General features: G+C 40.6%; 1 non-coding gene across 1 annotated transcript; it reads right to left on the bottom strand.

Moving 5' to 3' along the window:
* Window positions 1-3,848: 3,848 nt before the first annotated feature.
* LOC114816620 lies at window positions 3,849-3,986 on the bottom strand. Its single transcript, XR_003764423.1, has one exon. It is a non-coding gene; the product is annotated as a small nucleolar RNA SNORA7 (small nucleolar RNA).
* Window positions 3,987-8,049: the final 4,063 nt, after the last annotated feature.

Consider the following 8,049-nt stretch of genomic DNA (forward strand, 5'->3'; position numbering starts at 1 on the left):
AGCATAATCTTCTCGTTTACTGCAGTGCTGTCGAAAACCCTCTTTGCCTTCTTTCACAAACACTTTCTCTGGAAATGATAATCGTCCATTCTATGGTGTTTATTGTGGGTCTACTATGTGCAGAGCACTGTACCAGCTGCAAAAGGTCAAGGCATTTCTCACGATACTAATACTACTACTAATAAAGGTATTTGTTAAGTGCTTATTAAGTGTCAAGCATTGTTCTAAGTTCTGGGATAGATACAAGTTAACCAGGTTGCGCACTCTTCCTGTCCCCTGTTAGGCTCACAGTCTAAGTGCAAGAGAGTAGGATTCAGTCATACAATCATATTTATTGAGCACTTACTGTGTGCAGAGCACTGTACTAAGCACTTGGAAAGTACAATTCAGCAATAGAGACAATCTCTGTCCACAACGGGCTTACAATTTAGAAAGGGGGAGACGAACATCAAAACAAGTAAACAGGCATCCACAGCATCAATACAAATAAATAGAATTATAGATATATATACAGGAAAACAATCCCCATTTTACAAAATGAGGTAACAAAAGGTAACAAAAGCATAGAAAAGTGAAATGACTTGTCTGAAGTCACACAGCAGACAGGGCAGAGTAGGGATTAGAACCCAGGTCCTCTTTCTCCCAGGCCCCTGCCCTTTCCACTAGGCCATGCTGCTCCTCTGCTTTTCTCTTCTCCCCAAATGTTTGCAACAGAATCAACTTTACTGTCAATGCTGCATTCATTGGGCACAATTGGCATTCAGTGCCCAATCACCCCCTTGGAAGTGGGCAAGACTGGTGATTAAAAAAAAAAAATCCTCATAAATTCTCAAGAAAACATTGGCCCCTGTGGTAATTGTTGCCAATCTGCCCTCCACTGTGCCTTTGAAAAACATTCTCAGGCTTTGACACCACAGTTGGAACCAAGAAGAGGAGCAAGGCAACTTTCCAAACCTGAAATGATCTGAGAATTGGAGGGATGATACATGCCTCAATCCTGTGCTTCATATTATCTCTGAATTTCTCTTCACTTTTTGTTAAATTCCTCCCCCCTTTATTTCAAGTGTATTTCATTTTTACCAGCTCGGTTTTGGCAATTTATATGGATAATTTAAACCTAAAATATACTTTGGTCTCAATTTTCTGGATATTTCAGGATCCCCTTTATGCCTATCTTTTAAAATCTTAAATATTTGGATGATCTGGGTTTTTATAGGCCTAAATCACTCAGTTAATTTTCTAGTGAAAAAAACTAACTTTTTTGATGTCACACATTTCTGGAGATAATGGAATTAAATGTAGATATGAAATCAAGAGGTGATTTTAACTTGCTTCCTGACACCCACTGTCTGCTTAGTATTTTTATAGGTTTCTGCAGTTTTCTTATGCCTCCACTGATAAGGAAATAGCTTGTGATGGGATCTCATAAGCCCCGTGAATTTCTTCTGTTTCCTTGCCATTCATCACCATCACTGAGGAAAGAGGATTTTCCTTCTCCAAAACACTTTTTGACAGTGCTGCCCTTTGTCTTCTTATCCCCTGTGTTCAGTCAGTTCATATTTTCCTTTCCTATTTATCGTCACTCTTTTTTTACTATTCCAGATAGCTTTAATTACTTTCAACACAAATGTATCCCCATTTTATGGTTGGTTTTTTTTATGTGAACAGTGCTCATTTCTCTGTTGCCCTCCAAAGTGATCCAATAAATTTTTGTGCATTTATTGATTGTACATTTGTCTTTTATGGGTAGCCTGTTCCATCAGTTCCTTCCTTATTAGCCTTTCAATGTGTGTTCCTTTTTTTGCACATTGTCTCTATTGGACTACTCTTTCGTCTTCTCTATACCATTTTGTGATGATGCATTTGGTAAAGTTTAGTGACCCGATAATTTTTTTTAATACAGCTCAGATGGAAGCCAACTATAAACTGTGAAGTTAGGAGTTGTGAAAACATCTCTTCTGCTGTTGTCTACAGCTTGACACTATTAAAAACAGATTGATTTGTCAGAGAGGTGTTTTTTTCTTCAAGTAGACAAACACATTTACTAAAAACAGGGTTTGAGGAGAGAAGTTGGGGAGACGTTGTATGGGCTTTAAAACACATTCTCTCTAGTTGGGGGTCAGGAAAGCTAAGGCATTTGAAGGAGATGAAATGCGGCAAATGTAATTCATCTGATGGGTGTGGGTTTTGGGTTTAGCTGGGAGTATCAGTTAGCCACAGGTTAGAACAAGCCTTCAGCAGCAAAGGGTAATGGAATCCTGAGGCGACTGTCCCAATAATTGAGATCTGGAAAAAGTTTTCACCTGAAATGAGCCATAGATCAAACCTGAAGTATACTTTGTACTAAATAACTTGGTCAAGTTGACTTCATACTCCATTTCAATTTTCTAGTGTTCACTGTGAGCAGGAAAGGTGTCTTCCAAGTCTGTTTTATTGTACTCTCCCAAGAGCTTAGTACAGTGCTCTGAACTCAGTAAGCACCCAGTGAATATTATTGATTGATTGATTAGTGTAGATCTGGTTAAAGTCTTCAGAGCAGATGTGAAAGCACACCACCAGATTTAGAAAGGAAAGCACCAACATTTATGGGAAGAAAAACCAGACATTTTGAGTAACTCCTCTGCTCCCCTTCTCCATGAAATTGGAGAACGCTGACACCAGTCACTCAGACAGAACCTATGTGATTACCTTGGCAATGGGAAATTCTCTGGATCTACAGTGAAAACTGTCATTGAGAACTGGGGACCTGGGACTGACCATATTAATTGGGTTTTCATTCGATTAGAGGTTGCTTTCAGTAGAGTTCCTTGACTAATTATGGAGCAATCCTAAAGTTGAGGGTTTAAATTAATTCTCAGTCTTTGGTTGGGTGCAACAAATCATTAAAAAAAAAAAGTTGGTAGACCTGGTGGCATAAATATATAGGCTAATATGGAATCAAAGGAGATTAAAGGAGAATAGGCAGTTATTTTTTTAATAATCCATTCCTTTATCTATATTATGGGAAGGTACATTTTTTAGAAGAGAAGCAGTGTGGCTTAGTGGAAATAGCACGGACCTGAGAGTCAGAGGTCATGGGTTCTAATACTGGCTCTGTTACTTGTCAGCTGTGTGACTTTGGGCAAATTACTTAACTTCTCTGTGCCTGAGTTATCTGTAAAATAGGGATTAAGACTGTGAGCCCCACATAGGACAACCTGATTACCTTGTATCTAACCCAGCACTTAGAACAGTTCTTGGCATATGTTGTTGTTGTTGTCTTATGCTGTTGAGTCATGTCTGACCCATAGCGACGCCATGGACACTTCTCTCCCAGAACTCCTGTGTGACTAGAAAATGCTGGAGTGACTTCATTGTTTCCTGGCCCCTTTGTCATCAGTGGTTGACCTCCTTTCACAAAATGTCTCACAGATGATAGCTATTATCTTGCAGATCAGGACTGTGTATAAATTGGATTCATCAACTCAAGAAATTTCTAAAAAAAAAACCCAACCCCATCATTTATCTCTGCTGACCTACACAGGCTGTGCTAATAAAGCTGTTTCAAATAAATAAATATACTATATATTTTTGATTGCTGCTTCCAGAATGTAGTCATCTACACATCACCAATTATAGTCCTGTCTTGTCTAATGCCATCCAGTCGTTTCTGAACCATAGCGTCACCATGGGCTCACCTCTCCTAGAATACCTCACCTTCCATCTGCAATCATTCTGGTAGTGTAACCGGAGAGTATTCTTGGTAAAAATACGGAAGGGTTTTGCCATTGTCACCTTCCACGCAGTAAACTTAAGTCTCTGCCCTCCACTCTCTCCCATGCTGCTGCTGCCCAGCATGGGTGAGTTTGGCTTATAGCAGATTGTCTTCCACTCACTAGTCACTGCCCAAGCTAGAAATGGAATGGACAGGCCTCTGCTTGACTCTCCCTTCCGTAGCTGAGACTGGTAGAGGACTTGAAACTCTCCAGGTGCGATGCTGAGGGGCCAATTGCAGTACCCTATAAATTATATGTGTTCAATTATGCATTTCTAATTTCCCTCAGATTGCTTTAGCAACAGGGAACAGGAGAAAGTTATGCAGTTATTCTGTTCCTACCTTGAATGTAAGGTATGAGAAGGAGCATGGTTTAGTGGAAAGAACACAGGCCTGTGATTCAGTGGACTTAGGTTCTAATCTCAGACCTGCCACTTGCCAGGTGTGTGATCTTGCACAAATAACTTAACTTCTCAGTGCCTCATTCTCCTCATCTGTAAATCAGGAAGTTTATAACTGTTGTCCCTCTTACATAGATTGTAAATCACATGTAGGACAGGGCCTGTCTCCAATCTGATTGCATTGTATCTACCTCAGCCCTTAATATAATACATAGCACATACTAAGTGAATAAATAACACAACTATTTTTTAAAGAAGAAATGAGACCCCTTCTAGAGTGCAAGCTCGTTTGGGCAGGGAATGTTTCTACCAACTTTGTTGTATTTTCCCAAGCACTTATTACAGTGCTCTGCACACAGTAAGTGCTCAATAAATACCATTGATTGATTGATTGATTGAAGTACAGAGAAGTAAAGTCCCAAACCAGGAATCTTAATATTTGGTGTTTACAGACCTAGTGCCTCAGTTTCCCATCTCTTTCTCAATTTCTTCTCAAAAGAGCCTCCTTGTGGACTATTCAAGCCTTCAAAGGATTGTCTCCATTATGGGAGTTAATGCCCACAGAAGGTGATCTCTCCCCTCCTCCAAAGAAGATGACTTCCTTCTAGAAAAGTATCATGACAACAGTAACCTAGCTGCATGGCCATCCAGCACAAGCTGTCAATTATCCTGTAAAGTCAGGATCAAGGATCAATCAATCAATCAATGCTATTTATTGAGCACTTATTTTGTGCAGAGCACTGTACTAAGTACTCAAGAGAGTAAAATACAACAGAGTTGGTAGATACATACCCTGCCCACAGTGAGCTTACTCTTTAGACTGCTAGCTCATGGTGGGCAGGAGGGTCAGTGACTACCAACTCTGTCATATTGTTACAGTGTACTCTCCCAAGTACTTAGTACAGTGCTCTGCATACAGTAAGCACTCAATAAATATGACTGATTACTGTCTAGAGGGGGAGACAGATATTAGTATAAGTACATCATAATATATAGATTATAGTTATGTATATAAGTGCTGTGGAGTTGAGTGTGGGGCAAATTCCAGAAGTTCAAAGTCAGTCAGTCAGTTGAATTTATTGAACATTTACTGTATGCAGAACACTGTAATAATAATAATAATAATGATAGTATTTGTTAAGCGCTTACTGTGTGCCAAGCACTGTTCTAAGCACTGGGGCAGATACAAGGTAAGCAGTATACTAAGCACTTGGAAGAGTACAGCATAACAATACAACAGACACATTCCCCACCCACAAGCTTATATTCTAGAGGATAGTCCAAAGGTTATAGACACTTCCTTAACTTTAATTGTATCCATTTAGACTGGTAAAATTAACTGAATAGTTCCTGCTCGTCTTTACCCTGATGGGGTCCTGGTCTAATTTAATCATTTCAAACTTTTGATTTCCCTGAGTTTGATGCTTTTGAGGAAAACCCTCTGGTCCAAAAGTTAGGCATTCTGAATGAGTACAGTGTCCCACGGGCACACTGAATCCATGAGAGTGGCTTGGCAATGGCCATGTCTTCAAGAGGGCAGATCATACACAGCCTGAAAAAATTCCACAGTTCCATCTCTGTCTCAGTGATGCTGAAGACATTTGCTTCATCAGCCTGCTAGCATTAGGAATATATGGGATTCAGCAGGGGGTGACTGAGGTTACAACAGATTATTTTTTACCAAGAAACTGAGTCCTTCTATGGGCCTCCCACTTGATCCTACGGCATAGATGCTGACTTCATTTTGAGTGCAGGGGTGAAAAGCAGAGAGATTTAAGTGGGGAAAAGGACTAGGAGAATGCAGATTTCCAAGTTCTAGATGAAGCACGGCCTTGTGTCTTGGGAGTCAGAGACTGTGGGTTCTAATCCTGCCTCTGTCACTTATCTGCTGTGTGGCCTTGGGTAAGTCATTTAACTTCTCTGTGCCTCAGTTACCTCATCTGTAAAATGGGGATTGAGACTGTGAGCCCTACAAAGGACAACCTGATCACTTTGTATCTACCCCAGTGCTTAGAACAGTGCTTGGCACATAGTAGGGGGTTAACAAATACCGTTATTATTATTATTATTATTGATGGGCCAAAAAGTCATGGGTTTGTGTCTTTTCAGCCTGGATTGCACTCTCTGGTCTTGTCAGAGATCTTTAATAGAGGAGTGGGGGACAGTGGGAAGGAGTCCAGTAGAGAAAGCTCTGGGGACAATTATTCCTACTCACCCAGTGAAAGTAACACCTTTCTCTGAATGACTGCCCAAGTGATAATTGCTGTCCAAGAGTTTTGATAGCCACTGTTGCGGTGTGGCCTACTGGAAAAAATGAGGTCCTGGGAATCAGAGGACGGATCTGAGTTTTAATCCCAGCTCTGTCGCATGTCTGCTGTATGAACTTGGGCAAGTCATTTAACTTCCCTATGCCTCAGTTTCCTCATCTCCTCTTACATATTCTGTGACCCTCACATGGAACAAGGACTGAGCATGTACCCAGGTGCTTGGTACATAAATGTTTAGCAAATGTTACTATTATTATTACTTTTCTTCTTCGTATTAGTTCTTCCCAACTAGAATCAGCCACCTTTTTTGCTGGCATAAGGATACACAGGAAGGTCTCGGGTAAAACTAATGATATATGGCTCCTGAAAAATCAGTCTGGCAGGAGCAGGGCAAGCTCCACTCACTGCTTACTGCCAGGATTGCCCTGGATAGATTCAGCTCAATAGCCCTTATGTACATATTTTTATTTTAATGTCTGACTCCCTAGCTAAACTGTAACCTCCTTGTAGATAGGGAACATATCTACCAACTCTGTTTTACTACAGTCTCCCAAGCACTTAGTACAGTATTTTGCACATGATAAGTGCTCAATGGATATCATTAAGCATGTACTTGAAAATGCTCATTAAAAATTTCACCTGGACTTTGTCAAGGGTGGTCAAAGTTACAGGGACATTTTCCTTCTCAATGTTTGTGTTTTCCTCTGAGTTCTTGAGTTTATCAGATGACACAAACCAAGTTTCACTGGGTCATTGCTGTTTCTCCATTTCATTCTGCAGTGTGTGTCTAGCCTGAAGCAAATTATCTGTGAAACAAAACACATTTTCAAACATTTTATTTTGTGCCTGTTTTCTTCCTTCTCTCTTCCTTCATTCTTCTAAGTTTTTTTTCCATCTTTTTAGAATGCATTGCATTCTCTTGCTGATTGCTGTGATAATGAGAAATGGAACGAAGAATGTTATAGGTGTGTATTTTAAATGGTGCTATGAGAAGATAGCATGCTAAATAATAATAATAATAATGGCATTTGCCGAGCGCTTCAATGTGCCAAGGACTGTACTAAGTGCTGTACTAAATCTGACTTCTGTGGAGATTTCCATCTTCTGGATAAGGCTGGCCTGGGGTTGTTGCAATGGATGCCTTTAACTGAAGAATGTTCTACAGGAATCTTGAAATACTGAAACATGGACCTGAGCAGATGTCAGAGGTGGTTGAACAACGCTAGGCAAGGGTTCACGCTTCTTCTCTGTGGGTGCTGGTGTATATGCAAGATATTCAGGTTGGACACAGTCCCTGTCCCACATGGGGTTCGCAATTATAATTGGAGGGAGGAGGATTTAATCCCCATTTTACAGACAAGGTAACTGAGGCATAGAGAGGTAAAATAACTTGCCCAAGGTGATGTAACAAACAAGTGGCAGACTGGAATTAGAACCTAGGTCAATCAATCAATCATAGAGAAGCAGCATGGCTCAGTGGAAAGAGCCCGGGCTTGGGAGTCAGAGGTCATGGGTTTGAATCCCGACTCTGTCCCTTGTCAGCTGTGTGACTGTGGGCAAGGCACTTCACTTCTCTGGGCCTCAGTGACCTCATCTGTAAAATGGGGATTAACTGTGAGCCTCACGT

Source organism: Ornithorhynchus anatinus, chromosome 1, assembly GCF_004115215.2.
Source record: "Ornithorhynchus anatinus isolate Pmale09 chromosome 1, mOrnAna1.pri.v4, whole genome shotgun sequence".
Classification (NCBI taxonomy): domain Eukaryota; kingdom Metazoa; phylum Chordata; class Mammalia; order Monotremata; family Ornithorhynchidae; genus Ornithorhynchus; species Ornithorhynchus anatinus.